Here is a 23,072-nt window from a genome sequence, read left to right as displayed (position 1 = left end):
AACTTCATGTTTCTAAAAATGGCGGCCTAATGGCTTATCCTGGATGTGAAGCCACCACTGGACTGCATCTCACAGAAGGGGGTGAAGGTGACTGGCACCTTTCTCTTCCTCTCCTCTCCTTTCCTTTCCTTTTCCCTCCCCTCCCCAGAGGGATCTATGTAGAGACTGAGAGAGCAGTTTTATAAATAGCTGCTATGGGAGGGAGACAGACCAATTTGTGTAGCCTGGAATGAAGCAGGCAGGTAGAAAGCTGAGGTATCCTAGGGTGCAAACTCTCTGGGCACTGATATAACCTGTCTTTTAGGAATGTGTTGGTACCTTCTTCTCTATCTCAACCTGGGTAGATGTTACCAAGGCACCATAAGTATGTAGTAATCTCTCCTCCAGAATCCAGAGTGCACTGAAAGCCCATGGAACTTCTCAACAGAGAGGGGGACAAACAAGGCAGCATAACAGCAGCCCTAATTGCATTAAAGCTATTCACACAATTGCCCCCTGGGGCAGGAAGGCAGTGGGGGGAAGGCAGGGACAAACCTTCCTTCTCCCCCAACGATCAGTGGTTTACTGTGTGGAGCATGGCTTGCAATCCCACAGATCTGCGCTGCTTCAAGGAAAAATGAGTCCCAACGTGTGGTTATCCCACAAGGCACCACGCAACAAGTGCTGAGCATTGGATGAATCCTCTGGGAGTCGGGCACTCTAGACACCCATCTCTATAGGCAAGCAGCTGAATCACACACACAGTCCTGGCCTTGGGGTGGAGGGCGCACTTGTGCCCTGTAACCCTGGTAAAAGGCTGGGTAGAAAACTCTGGCTTGGGGCCAAGGCAGCACCTGGATCGGGTACACACGGGCAGCCAGACCCAGACTGGGTTGCCCAAGCCTGGGAGTGGCAGCTTGTGTGCATAGCCTTGTTATGTGTAATACACGTAAAATCTGTGTACAGTGTAAAGGTTAAGTGTGCCGTCGAGTCGGTGTTGACTCCTGGCGACCACAGAGCCCTGTGGTTGTCTTTAGTAGAATACAGGAAGGGTTCACTATTGCCATCTCCCACGCAGTATGAGATGATGCCTTTCAGCATCTTCCGATATCGCTGCTGCCCAATATAGATGTTTCCCATAGTCTGGGAAACATACCAGCGGGGAGTCAAACTGGCAACCCCTGGCTTGCTAGTCAAGTCATTTCCCTGCTGCGCCATTAGGTGGCTCTGTGTACAGTATACACACATACAAATCTAGACAAATGTAAAGTTATGTTGAATGAACATACAGTAGTACATTTCCTGTCTGTTCGTGGCTGCTACTGCTACAGATATTGATATACCGCTTTTCAACACAAGTTTTCAAAACAGTTTACACAGAAAAATAATAAGTAAATAAATATGGCTTGCTGTCCCACAAGGGCTCATGGTCTAAAAAGAAATGTGAGGTAGGCACCAGCAACAACCACTGGAGGGATGCTATGCTGAGGTTGGATAGCGGCAGTTGCTCTCCTCCTGCTAAATATAAGGTAATCAACATTTTAAATGATGTTTCGATGCTTGGTTATCAAGGGTACCCTGGGGTCTTGTGCCCAGATTCACTTTCAGAATGAATGCCTTTCATTCACACAGAAACATGTCTATGTGTTCAGACACCTGTACACAGGTACAATGTAATGTCTAAACAGGGCTAGTATCATATATTATTGTATCAGTATAGCAGTATCATAACAGTATTCTTGTCACATAGATTGAGCTGGTCTTGTGGTAGCAAGCATGATGTCCCTTTAGCTAAGCAGGGTCCACCCTGGTTATATATGAAAGGGAGACTTGATGTGAGCACTATAAGATATTCCCTTCAGGGGATGGAGCCACTCTGGGAAGAGCAGAAGGTTCCAAGTTCCCTCCTCGGCTTCACCAAGAGAGGGTTGAGAGAGATTCCTGCCTCAAACCTTGGAGAAGCCACTGCCAGTCTGTGAAGACAATACTGAGCTAGATGGACCAATGGTCTGACTCAGTATATGGCAGCTTCCTATGTTCCTATGATTAAATTTTTTTAGGAGAGGAGAGCTGGTCTTGCTGTAGCAAGCTAAGCAGGGTCTGCCCTGGTTGCATATGAATGGGAGACTTGATATGTGAGCAATGCAAGATATTCCCCTCAGGGGATGAAGCCGCTCTGGGAAGAGCAGAAAGTTTCAAGTTCCCTCCTGGCTTCTCCAAGATAGGGCTGAGAGAGATTCCTGCCTGCAACCTTGGAAAAGCTGCTGCCAGTCTGTGAAGACAATACTGACCAATGGTCTGACTCAGTGTATGGCAGTTTCCTATGTTCCTATTGTGAGACTTGACAACCAGCCCATGTCAGTTCACTATGCGCTTTTGTGCTATAAACCATGATATTTTCACAGAAAGGATGGCCTGGTTGGCAATCTGTATGAGAAGGAAGGCATGTTGGGCTCCTACTCAAAGCAGACCATAGGACTACACACGATCCCCGCCAGGGCGAGGAGGGTGGCGGTTTGGGTGGGAAGGCAGGTTTTCATCTACCTTCCCCACATATTCCCGGGTTAAGTTTAAGGTATTAACCTTAACATTTAAAGCCCTACACGGTATGGGCCCTCCATACCTCCAAGACTGCCTTGTTCAATATGTCCCTCGCCGGATCCTGAGATCAGCCACAAGTAATGCCTTGATGATCCCGGGCCCTAGGAATATTAAACTGCAATCAACGAGAGCCAGAGCCTTCTCAGTGGTGGCCCCGACTCTATGGAATGGTCTCCCAGATAATATCAGAGCTCTCCATGATCTGTTGGCGTTTCGTAAGGCATGTAAGACTTAAATGTTCTGCCGTGTGTTTGGTCGCTGAGATAGCTGGTTGTAGAATGATCTTGTAATCCATGGTTATTATGTCATGTGGAATGTGTATTGTATGGGGTTGTGGTTTATGAGGCTATGTAAGATATATTTTTATGAAATTGTGTTGCTTTGTATGTTATTGCTTGTAAGCTGCCCTGAGTCCTATGGGAGTAGAGTGACATATAAATCTAACTAACTAAACAAATAAATGATCCTTAGTGCCCTCATGGGATGCTGTCATGCCCCCACACGATCCACACTGCTCCGTGCCACATGAATTGCTGGAGGCCAGGACTCATTCCAGCCTCCAGGAATCCCACAATGCACTGCACAATGAACGTGGTTCATTAGGGGATTCCCCTGGACGTTGGGTGCTCTAGGCGCCTGACTCTGTGTATGCTCGGGCTGCATGCTCACACCCTTTAACCCAGGTAACAGCCCAGGTAAAAAAAACTGGGCTTGTGGGGTAGGCAGTGCTGGGATTGGAATTGATCCCAGCACTGCACACGAGCAGCCTTACCCCGCAAGCCCAGGTAGGGCTGCTCGTGTGCATAGCCTCTGTGTGTGGGAAGTTTGCTGTATGTGCCAATGGATGTACTGTACACTTTCCTAGAGGTTAGCTGTACCCCCTGTTAGTTAGACAAAGCACAAGGAAGTCAGTCAGTCCTCTGCGGATGGGAGAGGCCCTGGCTACTCTCCCAGGGTGATGATGTCGTAGTGGATCCCCGGCCACAGCTGGTGGAGCGACTCGGCTGCAGCCTCTGTGTCCAATGCGCCCTGGGCCTGCGCCATGGTAGCATCTGCCACCGTTGTCACTGCAGAGTGGGCGGCTGCCTCTGGCTGGGCCTGGGTGACGAGCTGCTGTCCTGGCAACACAGGGACATACTGGATCTGGGGCTCCTGCAGAAAGGGGCCACCTTGCTCATACTGGATCTGGGGTGATTTGCCCATCCTGGACCTGGATATGGTGCCCCTCAGGCAGATTCATGTACTCCTGGGGCAGCAGGTGCTGGGAGCCATCCTGGGTGATGATGTACTGGGCTTGGTTCTCTGCCATCACCAGGTGCCGCACCATCTGCCCGTCTGCTGTGGAGAAGGCGCTGCCAGTCTGTGAAGACAATACTGAGCTAGATAGAGCAATGGTCTGACTCAATATGTAGCAGCTTTCTATGTTCCTATGACTTAAAAGCCTTTGGGCAGAGAGCAGTGCAGGTCAGAATCTGCGTATTCTTCAGATCAGTGGCTGCCCAAAGAGAGAACAACCCAGCTTCAGATTGAAAGTGCTGAAGATAGTGATGAAATGGTCGTGAGGAGAGTGATGAAGATAGTGTGCAGTTTGTTTTCTGCCATCGGTCACTGCCAGCTGCAGACTGGCGGGTGAGAAGGGTAACTTATCTAAACTCTGGGCATGAAAGACGTCATGTTCCTGCCCTCCCCCACTCACCATTTAGGAAGGTGTCCAGTGAACTCTGGACACAGCTTGGCTAATTTGATAGTTAATTCTGAATGCCAGGCAGCTTTGAGATACAAAGTAATGGAAGTCAGCGATCAATGAGCCACCTATTGATCCTGTTAGAGCTTTTTAGAGCTAATTACAACACACTCTGGCTCCAGAGTGTGCCTGACAGACACATATTAAGGTCTCTAGGCTGTAATAAAACACAGCTCTCCAGCTCACATTTTTCCTTGTAGCCTGCTGGTACAGGCTGACCCTAAGTCTCAAATTTATGCTTGGAACTGCATTAGCCCTTTCCTCAACAGATAAATTTATTACCACATTTATAATACAGATATAATATTATTGGTACAATATAGAAATGTGTTAGTACATGTTAGGTCTCACTTTGGCCTCATTTATACAGTTTGAATTGAGGTTTAATGTGGGTTACCGACATTAGCTTGATTGTGTGGACCCATGCCAAGGTGGTTTCTGTCCTAAGATGAATCTGAAATTCCTGCCACGGCGTGGATTATCATGCTAATGTCGGTAACCCACATTAAACCTCAATTCAAACAACTCTGCAAACTGCATCCTTGTCTTGCCCTGGCACACCAAAAGATCACCCACATGGTACTGCCATAGATCAGCTGACCACCTGGCACAATCATGTGATGTTTCTATAGATCAGCTGTCTGCAACATTTCTCTCCCTAAGAACATAAGAACAGCCCTGCTGGATCAGGCCCAAGGCCCATCTAGTCCAGCATCCTGTTTCACACAGTGACCCATCAGATGCCGCTGGAAGCCTACAGGCAGGAGTTGAGGGCATGCCCTCTCTCCTGCTGTTACTCCCCGGCAACTGGTACTCAGAGGCATCCTGCCTTTGAGGCTGGAGGTGGCCCACAGCCCCCTGACTAGTAGCTGTTGATACAACTTGATAGACCTCTCCTCCATGAAGTTATACAAACCCCTCTTAAAGCCTAATACCCCTCCCTCAAGCCCTATACTCTTAGAATTTCAGACTGCAGTGTATGCTAACAAACTTCTTGTATCGAGTTCTGAACCAGATCACACATGGTTGTGCTACCTAAAAAAAATGGCACTTTGGCTGAAGGACTGGGTGAAGATTCAGTGCATAGCAGCAAATGAGAAACGTGTGCCTCTTTGTTAGGGTATTGTTGGATGCTATGCAAACCCATCCTTATAGAACACAGAACAATCCCTGTATGATGTGTACACATCATAACTGAATGATCTGATAATTTTCATCATCATAATTTTCTTTAAAAGGTCGCTTCACTGGGAAGGAACAGAAAAGAAGAGTCTCCTGCAAGAAATGCCCATGGCTGGACCTAAACGGAGCTCATTCATGGAATACGTCCATTTTATGTTCCTGAGCTGGGCTATAGAGACTTCCTTGCAACTTGCTCAGATGGCTTGCTCAGTGCCTCAGGCAGGTTGGTGCAGCTGGCACTCCAGCTTGCAAAGGCTTTGGCTGCCTTACAAGTGTCAGATTTTTCTCACAGACAAATTGTACTTGACTTGTGTTGCCAATGGAAAAAGCATGCTCAGGACCTCCAGTAGCGTCAGACCTGTATATCTGGCTTCTCTTTTTTTAACCGCCCTTTTAAAATGTTAAAATGGCTTCACCTGCAGTCACTACAAAGAGTCTGCACTCAGGCTTTTTACCTGTATCCCCCTTGCAGTGTCCTAAGGAACTGGTGCGATATAGTATCTCATATTACAACCTAGTGTCTTTTTTTAACCTTCTTTACAAGAACCCAGTACCATAACAAGTAGAGCTTAGTACCAACTGCACCAGTTGATAGTGCTTGCTGGAGAGAAACCTGTCTTCATTCAGCCTGTCAGTTTCAGAATCTGATCATACAAACTCCATGTGGTACTTCTACTGAGGTTGAGAGAAGTTATGCATTCATCTGGAAGATTAGCAGGGTTCAGTCTCAGCAGGTATATAAAAGGGGGATATGCAAACTGGTGTGTGTGTGTGTGTGTGTGTGTGTGTGTGTAATCCAGATTCTGCAATAAGGAAACCCATGCTTTGTGCCAAAGAAGGACACATTTGAACTCTGCAGTCCTATGGATATTTACCTGACAATGGCCTGGTTCACACAATTAACCAAATAAGTTTGCATGATTGTGTGAACATGATTTGTATGATTGTTTGAACTCACACAAAAAATCCCTCCAGTCCAGGGTGCTCAAAGCATTTTGCTCAAAATTTTCCTAAAGGTAAAATGTGCTGTCCAGTCGGTGTCAACTCCTGGTGACCACAGAGCCCTGTGGTTGTCTTTGGTAGAATACAGGAGGATTTACCACTGCCTTCTCCCACGGAGTGTGAGATGATGCCTTTCAGCATCTTCCTATATTGCTGCTGCCCGATATAGGTGTTTCCCATAGTTCCTACACAGCTCTTGACCAAGATAAAAGAAGAGAGCTCTTCTACCTTGGTTCTTTGGTTGTATGAGCACATTCACCTCTTCTACCCAGCCACCACGACACAGCAGGCATGGAAACAATAGACAGCTGTGGCTACAGGGGCTGCCATCCATGAATGTTCCACTCTACAAAGCACATTATATACTCCTGTAGCTGGAACAGCTTCAGCAGGGCTGAGTCTGCCTCCTGATCCTTTGTGGCCAATCCAAGGGCAGCTGCCAACATCATGAAGCTTTCCAATCTGCTGGCAGTGCAAAGCATACTGGGAAGGCATGGAGGCCTTGGAGGACTTTCAGCTCCCAGTTTCATCGATGGATGCTGCACCTAGCTTAATCATCTCTTTCCTGGGCTTGCTGCTGACCCAAGCAGAAGTTCTGGTCATGTGCTGATAATGAGGTAGGAGCTCTCCAACTCACCCCCAAAAGTTTATGTGAACAGGCCTAGTTAATCTCATTGAATTCAATTGGACTGAATTCTACAGTTCTTGGTAAACCTGCTTAGGATTGCACTATAAAAAAATAAGTACCACAGCAAAGTGCAGATTTAGATGGCCATGTTCTTTATCTCATTCCTGTAGATATCACATGCTAGCCTGGGCGTTTAAAGCATTTGTCACATGTTTGCTACAAAAAATTAGATAAGACTTTTCATCCAAGAGCCACAGCTGGCAATAGGAAGAAAACTCTCACATGTGTGAAATTAGCAACACATTACTTAGTTGTTAACCTGTCTGAATCCAACCTGAAATACCAGTAGCCTGCCTAGCAAGAGCAGCAGCAAAATGGCTATGTTTTCTTGTTTCTTTCTAATTTAATGACACTGGGTTATATTGGAAAGAAAGGGCCCTCTCAGCCTTATTCATAGCTTTAGACAATATATTATTCAAAGTCCCAGGCTCAGAGACAATGTTTGGATAGGGGTGACAGTTGCTGAGGTGGGGGTGATGGATTGAGTGAAGGAGTTGCTTTTGTTGGGGGTTGTTAATTTTACCCCCAGTAGGTAAACAGCAGAGCACTAAGGAAGAGAGCACACACTCCAGTTACAGAGTAGGTAGCAGAGGATGGTTTAGTTGGTGCAGCTATTTAGAGAAAACCCATGGAGATTCTTGTAGAGCTAAATACTCAGGGGCGTAACGAGGGTAGGGCAGGCAGGGCACATGCCCAGGGCGCCATTTCAGGGGGGTGCAAAGTGCCTGCCCGCCCCACCCCCCACCCCTGCCCCCAACTGTGCCCCCCCCAGCGAACACTTGCCGCTTATTTCAGGCAGCATTCGGTGCCTGAAAGCATCTATTCCCCTTTCTCTCCCTCCATATAAGGCCATTATAATTAGGAAGCCCTGCCTGAAATGACGCTGAAGAGCTTGCTCAGGTTCTTCGGTGCTTGAGACCACACCCCTTTGTGCGTTATGTCAAAGGGGCATGGCCTCAAGCTCTGAATTGCCTGAGCAAGGTCTTCCTTTCAGGCAGGCTTGCTGCCTCAAAGCATCTTTAAGCTTGAATTGTAGCCATGGGAAACCTCTTGCATCTTTAAGCAGGTCTTGCCTTTTTCCCTGCCAGAGAGAATTGTTGTTTACATATGCTACTGTATTTGCCTTGCAAAGTAAGTGAGTGTGTGTATGTGTGGGAAGGAAGGAAAAGTTACTATTTTGTTGTTTTGTTTTGTTTTGTTTTTAAGAAAGGGAGCCTTCCAAACATGTATCAAGTCTGCTACTCCACGATATTGTACTTAGATCATGGACCTGGAGCACTTTGTGTACTTCAGATGAGCAATATAATAAATGCTAGTATCCATAGCTAGTAATTGAGTAGAAGCCTGGGATAAGGCCATTATAATTAGTGAGTGCAAAACCACAACATACTTACTTGTCTTTATTGCCTCCCTGGCTGTGCACTGCTAATGCCACCTCCCTCTCTTCCTTTGAATGTATTATATCTCTATGTAAATCACCTTGGGAACTTTTGTTGAAAAGTGGTATATAAATAGTAGTAGTACTAGTAGTTGACCATCCAGATGCAAACCAAGATGGACCCTGCTTAACAAAGGGTCACTGCCACAAGTAGTGCTCACTACCACTACCATGTTCCTTACCACAAGACCAGGGAGTGGATAGGGCTAGTTACTCTCCCCCTGCTAAATAAAGAGAACCACCACAATAAAAGGTGCATCTTTGCCAAGTTACCAGGGGTTTTCCACCCTAAATTGGCCACTCTTGCTGTGAAAAATCTTACCTTGAAATATTCAGAGCAGCATTAACTCAGGACACAGTCTTATGTATGAGATTTCAAATTTCACATCCTGATTTGAGGTGTATGTGAGCATGCATATTTGAGGCTTGGGTAGATCTTTTTTAAAAAGAGGGAAAGCAAGAAAGAGCCTGCAGAACTGTACGGTAGAGGCTAAATTTTACAAAGCACACTGGTAGAAAACATTCATATAGATATATATATGTTTTAAAGTTCTCTTATATGATTTTCAACATCTTGGGACCTCCAAATTTAAGATTTAGTTCATATCCTCTGTTTGAAAATGGTGAGAAGTGACAGGTTGAATTCTGTTCTTCTAATTAAAACCTCTTCTGCTGCTTTCCAAGCTGTTCCTCTGGCAACAAAAATTGCACACTGCAAGATGCCAGGACAACAGGCTGTGTCATTTCATGCAGATGAGGGAATTGAGTGAAACGGGGGGAAATTTTGTTTTACTAGCAACTTGATAGTAGCTTTTAAAAAAAAAGTCAAGCTAAGTGTATCTATCTATCTATCTATCTAAAATATTACATTATGACAACATTACAGACACTATGATGTGGCTTGACAAAAATATTATGATGTAATGGATTGCATTGTTGAAATGCTGAAATGTCACAATAGATTAAACATACAAGTCATATTTAAAAATATGTGAGCCTTATTTTGCTAATAATGAGTAAAAGGCATGTTTTTGTTCCGTCTTTCACTGGTATGTAGATTCTTAATTTGACATTATTGCATGCATACTCAGATAATTTATTTTTCCATTCAGCTTGATGATGTACAAAGCAATCTCCAGTGTTTGGCATAGCTATTTTTCTAGCAGCTATTATCATTTATAAAACAAGTTTTTGGTATATCCTTCAAATAATTTAGCAAAAAATACCTACATATTTAAAGGTCTTTCAGTCAGGTTATCTCTTCAGTAGCTAATCTGTCTAGCCATCTATCTATCTAGCCATTTATTTATTTATTCATTCATTCATTCATTCGATTTTTATACCACCCTTCCAAAGTGGCTCAGGGCGGTTTACAATTAAAACAAAACCATTAAAACCAATAACAGTTAAAACAGAAATATAAACAATTTAAAACATCAATTAACAAAACATCATAAAAAACAATTAAACAATCAGAACAACCCAAAAACCCTGAAAACCAGGTTACAGCATTAAAACAATTAAAACTAATTTAAAACCCTGGAAGGCCCGGCCAAACAGATACGTTTTAAGGGCTCTCCTGAAGGTCAATAAAGAATTCAGATTGCAGAGTTCTGCTGGGAGTGCATTCTACAGCCCAGGAATAGCTACAGAGAAGGCCCACCTCTGAGTCGCCACCAAATGAACCAGTGGTAACTGGAGACAGACCTCCTCAGATGTCCTTAACATGCGGTGGGGATCATATAATTTAGTTTATTCTAGGATGAAAAAGACAAAGTTAATGCTTTTACAAATTCCTTCGTGGACATTGTAAGTTAAGGCAACAACAGTTTCTCTTTGGTAGCACATATTTTGCAAGGAGAATGTCCCAAGCTCAATCCTTGAAATCACCCGATAGGGTTGCGGGGAAACCCTGACTGAAAGTGAAACTCTGAAGAGTTGCTGCCAGTCCATAGTACCTAGATATACAAGTTTGTACCTAGATGTACCAATGGTCTGACTCATTAGAGAGAGCATTCATGTCCAGCTTCCATGAAGCCATCAAGTCGATTTTGACTCCTGGCGCCCACAGAGCCCTGCGGTTTTATGTGGTAGAATACAGGAGGCCTTTACCATTGCCTCCTCCCATGCAATATGAGATGATGCTTTTCAGCATCTTCCTATATCGCTGTTGCCCGATACAGTACCAGTGGGGATTCGAACTGGCAACCTTCTGCTTGTTAGTCAAGCATTTCCCCACTGTTCCACTTAAGGTGATTGCCATTTACACCTTAAAGTAAAAGGTAAAGTGTGCCATCAAGTCGATTTCAACTCTGGGCGCCCACAGAGCCCTGTGGTTTTCTTTGGTAGAATACAGGAGGGGTTTACCATTGCCTCCTCCCGCACATTATGAGATTATGCCTTTCAGCATCTTTCTTTATTGCTGCTGCCCGATACAGTACCAATGGGGATTCAAACAGGCAACCTTCTGCTTGTTAGTCAAGCATTCCCCCACTACACCTTAGCCTCAATGAAAGACCATGGATTTTTCAGCCCAATAGATATGATCCACCCTTGCAATCACGTGCCTGCCATCACAGAGGGCTTTTCCCTCTTCAGAAAGATAGATAGATAGATAGATAGATAGATAGATTCCTTTATTACAGTCATTAACTAGATAGACAATCATAATACAGTTTGCAGCAGACAATGAAAGCGACATCAAAGTAAATATCTCTTTGCGTATTTTTCAAGCTATATAGCAGAATTTTGCCACATTTAAAGAAATGAAATCATCATGGTCAGACAGAAGGTGGTGCATATAAAACATGTCAGTATGGTTGTGGAAATTTGCTAAAAAGGGCAAAATAAAACTAATCCAAATGTCCTTATAAAATGAGCAATATAGCAAGACATGCACGGTTGTTTCTATGGCACCTGTGCCGCAAGGGCATAGCTGAGCAGTATCAGGTATTTTCTTAAATTTCCCTTCTAGTACCGCAGTAGGAAGAACATTGACATGAGCAAGGTCAGTGCTCTGCTCTCCTGAATTTTGATATTGTTACGTGGTTTAGATAGCTTGCAGGTCTCAGAGGGATGAGTTGGTTGGACAATAATACATCTTTTGGAAGGCTGGCTACCCTCTTCAGGTAAGCCCTGTTGGACCAAAGCTGCATGCACCATCACTAGCAGTGCCCTGAGATTTCACTGCTAGAGCCCCTGGGAAGGGAGTGGAGCCCTGTAGAACAGGGGTTCCCAATAGTGGTGTGCACAAACCAGTCCGGAGGCCATTGTAGAGGCCTCCAAACCGGTTCAAATGCAATGGTATTCGAAGGTTAAATGCCAGGGGTGGTGGTTCTTTAAGGGTGGGTAGGGTGCACTTACACACACACACACCCGCCGTTCTTCCCCTGCTGGCACACCATTTCTTGGAAAGTATATTGGGCGGCAGCGTACCTCCCTGCTGCCCCTTTGCTTGTTCTCGGCCGGAAGTAATGTCTGCATGTGTGCCCGGCCCGCAAGTGCACACATGTGCCGTGTGCGATGTGTGTGCACTAGGTGCGATGTACGTATGTGCACAGGCCGGGCACACATGCATATGTTACTTCCGGACAAGAACAAGCAAAGGGGTGGCAGGGAAGTACACTGCTGCCCCATATACTTTCAAAAAAACCTTGCACCAGCAGGGGAAGAGTAGGGGGGGAGTGCACCCTCCCCCGCCCTTAAAGAGCCACCCCCATCCCCGGCGTCGAACCACAGTTCCGTGCACACCACTAGTTCCCAACCTTGGCTTCCCAGGACTATAACTCCCATCATCCCCAGCCACAGTGGCCAAAGGCAATTGTCCAACAACATTTGGGACCTAAGGTTAGGATTGGAAGCCCCCACTGTAGAGTGACAATGCTAGCAATGCACGCAAACAAAATTGCTAACAAGGTATTCCTCAAAGGCAAAACTAGGGACAAAATGGATGCAGTGATTTACCAGGGACGTGTACCAGGAAGAAAATAAGGAAATGTGTGGAATTCCTCACAGGATGTTAGGAGCATCTCCCAGCTCATGAAGGACCACAGAATGTTATATGCATACAGGACTGTGTGGACATCAGAATATCCAGCATGTGTGCTAAAGCCACTGAAACATTCGCCTTTAATAATCTTCGCAGCCACATCTGGTGCCTTCTCTCTTCAGTTTTCTTCCTTTAGGGCACAAGCGAACAAAGAGTGCATCCAGCAGCCGAAGAACTTTGATGATACTCACATCTGAATGACTGGAAATCTATTTTAATTGATTGAATAGCAGACAGAAAGGGTGACTCTACAGCTGTCTCCTAGTAAAGTATGTATGGCATGCTGGGTGCCTTGTAGTCTTGCTACCCATTGGATTAGGGGTGTTGATTAGGGGTGTTGCATCAGTCATACAGGTTGGACCAGGCCACACACACACACACACACACCCCTCTTCTGTCTGGCCTGTGGATTTATAATAGTGCTGTCATTTGGGTTTACCTTTCTGCAGCCAGGTCCTGATGGCTGGTGCCTCTTACAATGGTTGACTCTAGCCATGATTAAGATGAGCACAAGACCCTGAACTGAGATGACAGGAAGGCCGGTATTCAATTTCCTATGGTGGACTGAAGCTGGAGAAAAATGAGAGTGGAGGTACCACTGAAGAAACAAAGGAGAGGGAAGAGGAGAGGGAATCCTTAGAAGGCTCACGAGTATCTTTATTAGACAATAAGCACAGTGCTTTTTGAAAAAATTACTTTTCAAGGGCACTTTCTGGTTTTGGTCAAAAATATTGCAAAAAAGGAAGCTAAACACATACCTTGCAACTCTATAGCCGTGGCAGAGTTTAATGCTTGAGGAGTTAGTATCCTGTTAACAATTTTTTTACCAAGAACTGAAGGTGCCCTTAAAAGACTATGATTTGTCTGAAATGCATCGGAAAATGCATTTGAGACATCTGAGGGTTCCCGCTTCTTTTTGTATGTGCAGGACTTCAGAGGACCTGGAAGTCCTTTTTGTTTGGAAGAACTTCAGAAGAACCTGGAAGTAGACCAGGCAATGCTAACACAGTGTACTTTGCCAAGAGAGGACTGCACTGGCATTGTCACCTAACTTGTTTGGGAAATCCTGCTAGAGAAGAAATGTTTCAAAATGTTGGTGTCCAGTTCTTTGGTACATCCCTTGAAGTTGTCTCTTGCTGCCATATTTCCGTTTGTACAGAAGCCACAGAAGTGCTTCTCTAATTCTCTGAAGTATTGTAATAACAAATGCATGCATGCATAACAATTTTCAGATGTTCATATCCTGTTGGCAAGAGGGAGAATAAAAACGTTGTGATTGGTGACATTTCTCAGCTCTTGCTTCACACTAGCATTATGGGTAAACAATCAACACCTCAATTTGTATCAGGTTTCAACACAGATCTCCCAAATTGGGCTATTTGGAGCAGGAATAAGGCAAGTGGGAAGGAAACATATCTGAGAGCATCAATCTTCAGAATCTCCAGTTAAATGATCTGAGGTGGGAAGTGCTAGGAAAGACCTCTGCCTGAGGACCCAGAGAGCCATTGCCAGTGAGAGTAGCTCTAACCTCTGTCCCTTATCTGTCTCTCCCAACACCATGCACATACAACCAATACTGGTGGGGGACCATTTAGTTTGGGAAAGGGAAATGGGAGGAAAGAGTTAAACAGCCACTCACAAAGTGCTGCCTCCTGATCTTCAGTGCAAACCATGAGGCTGCTAATTAATAAAACAAACACTGCAGAAGAGCCTAATCATAGAGTTTTGTCCTAAAATTCTCATTTGGGGGGCAGCAGTCGGAACAGGAGATTTATTCTAAAAGTTGTCTCTAAGCCCAGCCCTATTTATATATTATGGCCACATTCGCATGCAATATAAAACCAGAGGTTGCCGAACCCATGATTAATTTTTCAACCTGTGAATTGCATCACAAATGGCCATCCAACCACAGACCAGCAACCTCCATTTTCAGGGCAGAGGAGTCCCTCCCTCTTCCTGGTCCACTGAGGTCACATCCCAGCAAGCTCTGTAGTGCTGGCATTGCCAGACTGTGGGCAAGGTGTCAGCACATCTCCAGGGTAGCAGCCATTGGCCATGAATTTCAATAGGGCATGGCTAGCATGATCCTGCCTTTTCAGATTGCTCAACTCTCCCACGGCAGAGAATGGGCATTTCAATCCCTTTAAATGTCATGCAGTTCCGTCCCTTCTTCTGACAGCGATTGCACTGCCACCATCCTAAGAGCCCCAAAACAAAACTATCTCGCACAAGCACAATTTTGGGTGGGGTGGGGATCTTGGGAGGCACTATTTTTCTGTTACTCAGGGAAGGGAAGGGAACATGATAACTTCCTAGGGGGGGATATGTGGGGGGGGGCAAAGGATCCTGGGTTCTGGCCCACTGTGACCAAGGATGCTCTTGTGATGGCTCACCCTGGCAAAGCAGTCCTTGGAGACCAAACCACACTCCTGTCCCTGTGACAGCTTTCTGCCAAGCGACTAGCACTCTCATGAGAGGGCCCGTCTACTGGGGAGGACCTTAAGCTCACCAACCTTTAGTCTTCCATGGGTGCTCGTGAGTTGAGTTATCCCATTCTTGTGTGGAGCCCCTGTTCTCTCTGGTTAATGATATAACTTGTGCACAGCGACCCCCTCCTCTCCTTTGACACACCCAAAGGAGCGTCAAGGCCTTTGATGCACCCAAAGGAGGTTTTGACACTCTGTGTGCCCAGCCGTAGCCAGGAGGGCAGACTGGAGAAACACCAGGACCAGGGACAAATCTGTACTCTCAGTCAAATATTCGGAATGGCGTTGTGCCATATGCAGATCTGCCGCCATGGGGAATCACAGGAGAGGGGAGTCCCGATTTCCAGTTATTATAGGAGAGTGAGGTCACCATAGTGGGCAAAAATGAAGATGGACTAATGAGTGGATGGGCTGGCAGAGGACATGCCTTGACAGCTTCATTGCGGCTGTCACCGTGAATGGCAGAGCTGTTGCCAGGGTGCCCATCCTCACGGCTTGTTTGTATAGAGCAACCTGGCTGGGTGGCATCTGCAGTCCAGTCCTCATGAGTATCTCCATGGGCTGACACTCTCGTGAGAGAGCAATCCATGGAAGAAGCGATGTCATCGCACATTATTATTGATTCAGTCCCATGCCCCTGTCCTCACAGATAGATCTTCTCATGAGTTGTGAAAGGGTATCCTCATGGCCTTACACTCTCATGAGTGAGCTCAGGACCAATATCCATCATCATCACAAATTAGGAATAGCTCCTTTCACTGGGGGCAATGCAGATCCTGTTGCCCTTCCCATGAGTAAGCCTAGGGACTGCACACATTCCCCCAAGGGAGAGGGGCTGGGCCGCCTTTCCCGACATCACTGTGTAAAAAAATAGAGCAGAGCCATTCCCAAATTGCTAGTTGCAGCTGCCCTTTAAACATTAGCACAGCCCTGCTGGATCAGGCCCAAGGCCCATCTAGTCCAGCATCCTGTTTTGCACAGTGGCCCACCAGATGCCTCTGGGGAGCCCACAGGGAACAGTATGTGCATGCCCTCTCTCCTGCTGTTGCTCCCTTGCAACTGGTATTGAGAGGCATCATGCCTCTGAGGCTGGAGATGGCCCACAGCCACCAGACTAGTAGCCATTGATAGACCTGTCCTCCATGAATCTGTCTAAGCCCCTTTTAAAGCCATTACCCCCAAGTATTGCTGCCCTGTCATATGTTGCTGTCCCAGTGCTCAAATGGGGTTGCCCTGCTTCTATTGCCATCTCATATGTATGTGCTTGTGTACATATGCCTTTATCACTTCATTTTTGGAAAGCAAAGCATATAGTGCTTGTCTGGCCATTCTATCCCCTTTCTCTCCTGATTGCCAGGAGGGGGGAACAAGGGACAGAGTGGGAAGAGGGCATGCCCCTGTGTGATTTTGCTATTTGACAGATTGATAAGCTAGGGATGGGACGTGCCCTGTTGCCAGGCAACTGCTTTATTGGATTGAGGGCGGAGCAAGTGCTCGGAGAGGCAGCCAGCGAGAAGCGCTGCATGCATGGCGCGGGCGCGATCCCAGGTCTGCGCCTCCCTCTATATGATTGCAGCTCCAGAATCTGCACAAAACCATAGTTATGGCAGCATCTTCATTCGGATGTAACTCTGCCGCTGAAAAAGCTCACGTTACGGTGGCGAAACGCACAACAAACCGAAGGTTCAAATTGGAGTTTGGCGAGGCAACCTCAAGTCACTTTTGCCGCAAAACTGCATTTGCACGCATTCAGATGTTCACAAATTCAAACCTCTGCCCCATTTAACTGCGGTTTCGCATTATGTGCAAATACAGCCTATGTTGTACAGGTATACAGACGTCTGTACATTTATTTGAGAATGACTGTATTTGCATTCATGTACAAGTGAATCTAGCATACAGTCCTCTCAAGAGCATGGTGTGTAGTATAGATAAGAAAAGTACTGCTGTACTTGTGTTCAACATAATATGTCAATCTACCTGTGTACAGTTCTGAAACTATGTACCCTGTACACTTGTATGCAAATCTTCAACATCATTTCTGAATACTAGGGCTCCGGTGCAATGCACATACAATTACATCTATAACATTGAAAGTAGCAGATAATTGTGCTTATTTCTTTGCATAGCGGGTCTGCTACCTCCCTTGCACTGAAAGGGACATTTCATGCATGAAAGGACTCTGTGCAAGTTGGGCTCCAGATTGGACTGTCCATTTACAATTTCCCAATTTTTTTCTCCAGTTTTGACATGAGTCCCTTCTTTGAGCTCCCACTAGTCTACTATGTATTACAAATCAAATGTTAAATCCTTAACAATTATCTGTACCTTCCTTGATAGCGGCAGAGTTAGAATTGATAGCTCCAAGACAGCAGATGTTGTTCATTTCCTTTTCATTGAATTATAATTTCCTCTCCTGGCACCCAAATTAGTACAAACTGCACAGAGGCTTATCTGCCGGACATTTGGCATTTTCATGCTTCTAGCTGAGGCCAGGTTGCACACATGTTTAATATTTGGCATGTTTTAACTGTTCTGCATGAAAAATGAAATATGAAATGTTAGACTCAAAGCTTGTGGGCAAGGCCCGCCTTTAATTTTATTAATTGCACAGAATTTTGTTTTGAATGCATTTTCAATGTTGTTGTTATGCTGTTATTGTTATGCCGTTTAGGTGTTCTTTAGCCTTACTGTATAGACTAGGAGGACACTTTTACCAAGTGTCATCACCAGTTGGCCATGCCCAGCCTGTGCATTTCTAGACCACAGTGCCCTCAAGCAGAGATCAGGCAGATAGCAAAGCTTTGTTCAGGCACATTATTATTTATTTGTTTGCTTGCTTGCTTGTTTATTCGATTTCTATACCGCCCTTACATGTTTGTTGAATTGAGCAGGAATGTACCAGCTAGTCACATGGTCCCCCCATTCAACACTGCCCTCAACAGGTGAGTGACGTGTGTGCAGGGGCCTAGGGGCGTGGTCAATGAGCACATCGAGACTGGGGAGCATGGCTGGTTGACGCATTCCATTTGCCCCCCGTCACACGTGCCAGCATACCTAAACTGGCCCAAGATACTTACGAAGCAATAGCTCCAAATGTCCTGGTCAAAACAGCCAAGTTTCACACTTCAAGGTAGGATTGGCAGGTGTAACCTGCAGCTTGCATTCTCCTTCAAGATTATTGAAGTAGCAAGAGATACAGGAGCTACTTTTACTCCTGCCCTTTCTATCCCTTGTTCTTTTGCCCACCATCTCTTTAGTGAGCAGGAGTGTGTGTGTGTGTGTGTGTGTGTGTGTGTGTGTGTGTGTGTGTGTGTGTGTGTGTGTAGGGGGTGAATGAAAGGAGAGGAGAAAGCAGGGGCAAAGTAGCCACACTGGCCTCGTCATCCTTGGTGATTTTTCAAGGGGTAGAGTGCATCTCCCTGTTAATGTCTGGTGGCCCTGCTGTGTCACTAACAGGGTTACTAGCCCATCTGATTCAGTACATGAGGAAGGGGTTTGATCTGAGACAGCTTTGTGTGTTGTACACAATTCTAATGCTTGCATAATACAAATGTATTTACTGTCGCTTTTCACAAACCCTACTATTAGTATTCTGCCGACACCATATAGTGTTTTCTGTAGAAAAGTTGATTGTAAATATATTTTGCACAAACATTCAACTTATTAATGCTTGCCTTATTTGCAAGTTAGCATCTCTCTCAGAACTGATTTGGCTAATACCTCAGGAATGTATTTTTTCATGTCTCCTTTCAATGTGCATGGATTCATACAACAGCAACATCAAGATAACAGTGAAATTCTGATGTCCTGTGCCAAAAAAAAAAAAACCATTTAAAAAAAACCATTAAAAAAAAAAAACACCACCTAGGCTTATTCTGGTAATTTAAAAAACCACTAAATTCATTGTAAAACAGAACTGTTCCACAGTCTTTGTATTCAAAACAATACAAATGAAGGCGGCAGAGGAAGGAAATATATGAGGAAGTAAAGGACAAAGAATGCTTTGGGAAAGGTTGGTTTTAACGAAACAGGAAATTATTCTTCCTCTTGTTAACTTATGGAAAGTCCAGGGAGTGTTTGACCAGCTCACACTGAAAATATAGTTTCTATCCCTTTTGTTACATTAGGAGACAGTAACAAAAGTGATAGAAACTATATTTTCAGTGTGAGCTGGTCAAACACTCCCTGGACTTTCCATCAGTTACCAAGAGGAAGGATAATTTCCTATTGAAAAATCAATTGTATGATTTTTTTAACCCTGTTTATCAGATTCTGATTCTCGCCTGCTTTCTAGATACCACCAATGTAACACAACAGGGAAGAGTGGAAGACAAAAAATTCTGTGTGCAGGGTAAATAGTCTTCCTCTCTTTTTGTTTCTTTGACATCAGCTTTCACTGAGTTTTGTTCCTTATATTTGCCATTCTAATTGGATTGTTTTTTTCCTATAATAGAATTGGTGAGGGGTAATACCCACAGTAGACATGGGGTATGTAGTACTATGAACAACTCACTAGAAAGTCTTATGATGTCCGCCAACTGCTACAAGACAGTACATTTAAAGAAGAGAGGTACAAGTAGTAGGAACCATGGGATGTCTCTCTACTAAGCTTTTTAAGAAATAACATCTTGTTCTATAAAACCATTTTTGTATGTTTGAGGCATATACAAAAAAAGATAAACACTTTAATTACAAGCAGCATGACTATGGGGAAAGGGGGATTTAGTGGAAAGATAAGAAAGGTGATAACAGCTCCATGAGGTAGGAGAAAAAATACAGAAAAACACAGGAAAGTTGCAGGGGGGTGGTGGATAGCTGTCTCTCGTCTGCAAGTATAGGTGCTTCAAAAGTGATTGCCTTTCCCCTCTTATAATTTCACCACATATCTGAAGTATCACTCGAATGCTCATGCTTCAGAGTGGCCTGATTCCACTTGCATGTTTCCCTTCTAATAGAAAATCCTGCCTTTTTTCCAGGTGTGTGGATCTTGGTCAACCCTACCAGGATGCACATTAATGAGGCTGCCTTAGGCAACAAATCTGGGGTGTGACTACAGGGCAGCAAACTGCCAGTTATGTAATTCATTATTATACCCTTATTGTTTGGGATGTCATTTGGGTTTTCTGTCTCAGATACCCAAATAGTTTTGCTTTTTCGCTGGCTAGCCCCTTCCAGGTGACTTCTAATGCAAAGGAATACACCTATTGGGCTGAATTATAATCACAGAGCTGAGAGCTTTCTAGCTCCCATGTAATTTAGCATTCAGAATCAAAGGGATCTTTTGGACACATATTGCCACCCCTTTGCAGTTGTTCACGAAGGGTAAAGCAGGTATGCAGAAGCTAAGGAGGGAGTGGAAAGCTACTGCTCAGCTAATCCTTATCCTTTAAAAGAATAACTCTCCTGTAGAAGGAAGGTGGCCTCTCCTCCACATTTGGACTGAGTCATCCACCTAGCAGTTTATCTGCAAGACTTCTGACATTTTCATGCTTATCTTAAAGGACAGGCAGGCTGCACGTTTATTGTTTATATTCTTTTGCGTGCTTTTTCCTGTCATGCATGGGGGAAAGGGGGCGCCTTAGGTGGCCTATAGCTTCCTCTTCTCAGTATTTCGTATTCTTACAGTCGGCTCCCTGCAGCTCTCATTCTGGCTGTAATTCAGTTAAATGTTAAGATGCGTGTCTAATTCTAAAAGACACGGTGCATGTCGTATACGTATCTAGTTTCCACATATATCTGCAGGCACTTTGCTCAACTATTCTGCAGGAACATTTCTCTTCTGGCTATGAAGGCAACCAAAACTCCCAGTCCCTTCCTCATTAGATATTGAACTGGCCACATGTTCAGCCCCATTCACCCCATATGACCCATCATTGGGTAGGAGGTATTTTTATCCCAAGAGTGAAAGGCAGTGAATATATAGCCAGCTGTGACAAAACAAAGTCAAGAACACTGGAGTGCCATGCAGCTGTAAGGAACCAAGGACCTTGAAAGCTGGCTTATACTGAAATCAGAGACTGCTGATTTGGGGTTCTGTTAGATTTGAGAGAATATATTCAGACACATGAAACCAACCGATGTTTCAAATAAATATATTCCAGCTATACCTATGAAAAAGGTACAGTACATATTTTCGTACTATGGGTATAATTTAGTGGTATGTACATAATTTGTACCTAAAATTTGAATTTACCTGCCAATTTCAGCCATTTTGTGTTCCCATATGAACTACCTTACTTGGGAACCAGATCTCATTTGACTTCATTTTAAATATCAATCAACCAATCAATCAATCTTTATTAATACAGTCACAGACCAGCAAATACTCAATACAAGTTGAGGAAAACTAAGTAATTAAGCTTAATACAGTAGCATAATTAATACTGTATCCGACAATGTCTTCCTATGCAGAATAAATTCTAGCCCCTTTCATTGTGCAGCAGTCCCAACAAAGCTTGGCGACATTTAGAGATCTCATCTTGCTGGTGAGAAAGTTTTTAAAAATACATAAAAGAGATCGGAATGTCGTGAGAAGTTGGTTAAAAGCAGGGAGATATAATGATGGTGGAAATCCCTGTATAGCTCACAATACAGTAAAACATGTGCTGTAGTTTCAATCATGCCTGATGCACAAGAGCAGAGTCTTTGGGCATATGGGATTTTCCTATACTTCCCTTCAAGCACTATGGTAGGTAACACATTAAAACGGGCTAGTGTAAACATCCTGCACTATTTGGGAATTGTGAATTGAGATAAATATCTAGCAGGATTGAGATTAAATGGTTGGCTTCCAAGAAAGACATCCCTGGGGATCAAGGATTGTTCTATTTGTGCATCCATGTCAGAGATTCGCTGTTTAAGAGCTGCCTTAGCTCGGGTGTATCCCATTCTTAATAAAGACTCTGGGCTGAAGACATATAAATTTAACTTATGGCAAACTGCTCTTTTCCAAGATGAGTCAAAATTGCCTGACAGTATCAGGGGAGCCAAGCCAGGAAGATGGTGGTTTGTTTGTTTGTTTGTTTGTTTGTTTGTTTGTTTGTTTGTTTTAATACATCTCTATACCTCCCAAAACGCAAGCTCTTTGGGTGGTTTAGCCTGAACCAGCAATCAAGAACCATAGCCTGGATTCAACCTTGGCGATGGCTGCTTCTGCGCAGAGGACCACATTGTTTGCACCGCCTCTAGTGCTGAGAGGTTGCTGTATGGACCTAGATGTGCTCCATAAAGTAGTTGAAAGCAGGATTTTGCCAGGAATAATTTTACTGCTGCAGGGATAAAATGTGCGCCACTGGAGCAGAAAAAATATTGGATGGCTAGTGCAGAATTTTGGGCATTTTGAATCACATACTGAAGATGTGCAGTGCACTTGCCTGAGGCATTTAAAAGTTTTGACTTGCTCTAATTTGTGGCCCTCCAGTGACCAATTCTGAACTCTTGGGCACTTCGCAAATGTAAGTATCTTTGTTTTAGTGTAGTTGATCACAAGTGCTTGTTCTTGGCAAAATACCCCCAGGGGGCATAAAGCTCTTTGAAGGCCCACCAAGGTCTATGATAGAATAACTGCATCATCCACATAAAGTAGGGTAGGAAGGTATATATTGGCTATTTTGGGCAGATAAACAAGGCAGATAACTAAATTGTCTAACTCCTCTATATGTTAAAACTTCTTTGGTGTAATGGCCAGCAGCACTACAGCAGACCTTCAGATAAGAGTTCTCATGCAGTTTGTAAAGTAAGAGAAGTAGTCGATAGTCCAGCAACATATTTAAAAGCTTGTCCCACAATTTGTCCCATATTTTAAATATCTGAATGTATTATGTTTTGATAAAACGGTTCTGTGTGATAAAAATGCACACATTTATGGCATCTGATTTTAACCCATTTAAGTAGCTAGCATC

At 44.4% G+C, this 23,072-nt stretch overlaps 1 long non-coding RNA gene across 1 annotated transcript; it reads left to right on the top strand.

The window, feature by feature from the left end:
- The first annotated feature begins 6,951 nt into the window (after positions 1-6,951).
- On the top strand, positions 6,952-13,937 carry LOC128324702 (uncharacterized). Its single transcript, XR_008307045.1, has 3 exons — positions 6,952-7,125; positions 12,805-12,951; positions 13,611-13,937. It is a non-coding gene; the product is annotated as an uncharacterized LOC128324702 (long non-coding RNA).
- Positions 13,938-23,072: the final 9,135 nt, after the last annotated feature.

This window comes from Hemicordylus capensis, chromosome 4 (assembly GCF_027244095.1).
Source record: "Hemicordylus capensis ecotype Gifberg chromosome 4, rHemCap1.1.pri, whole genome shotgun sequence".
NCBI lineage: Eukaryota > Metazoa > Chordata > Lepidosauria > Squamata > Cordylidae > Hemicordylus > Hemicordylus capensis.
The sequence above is the reverse complement of the archived record's forward strand: the minus strand, read 5'-3'. Positions and strand labels throughout refer to the sequence as shown.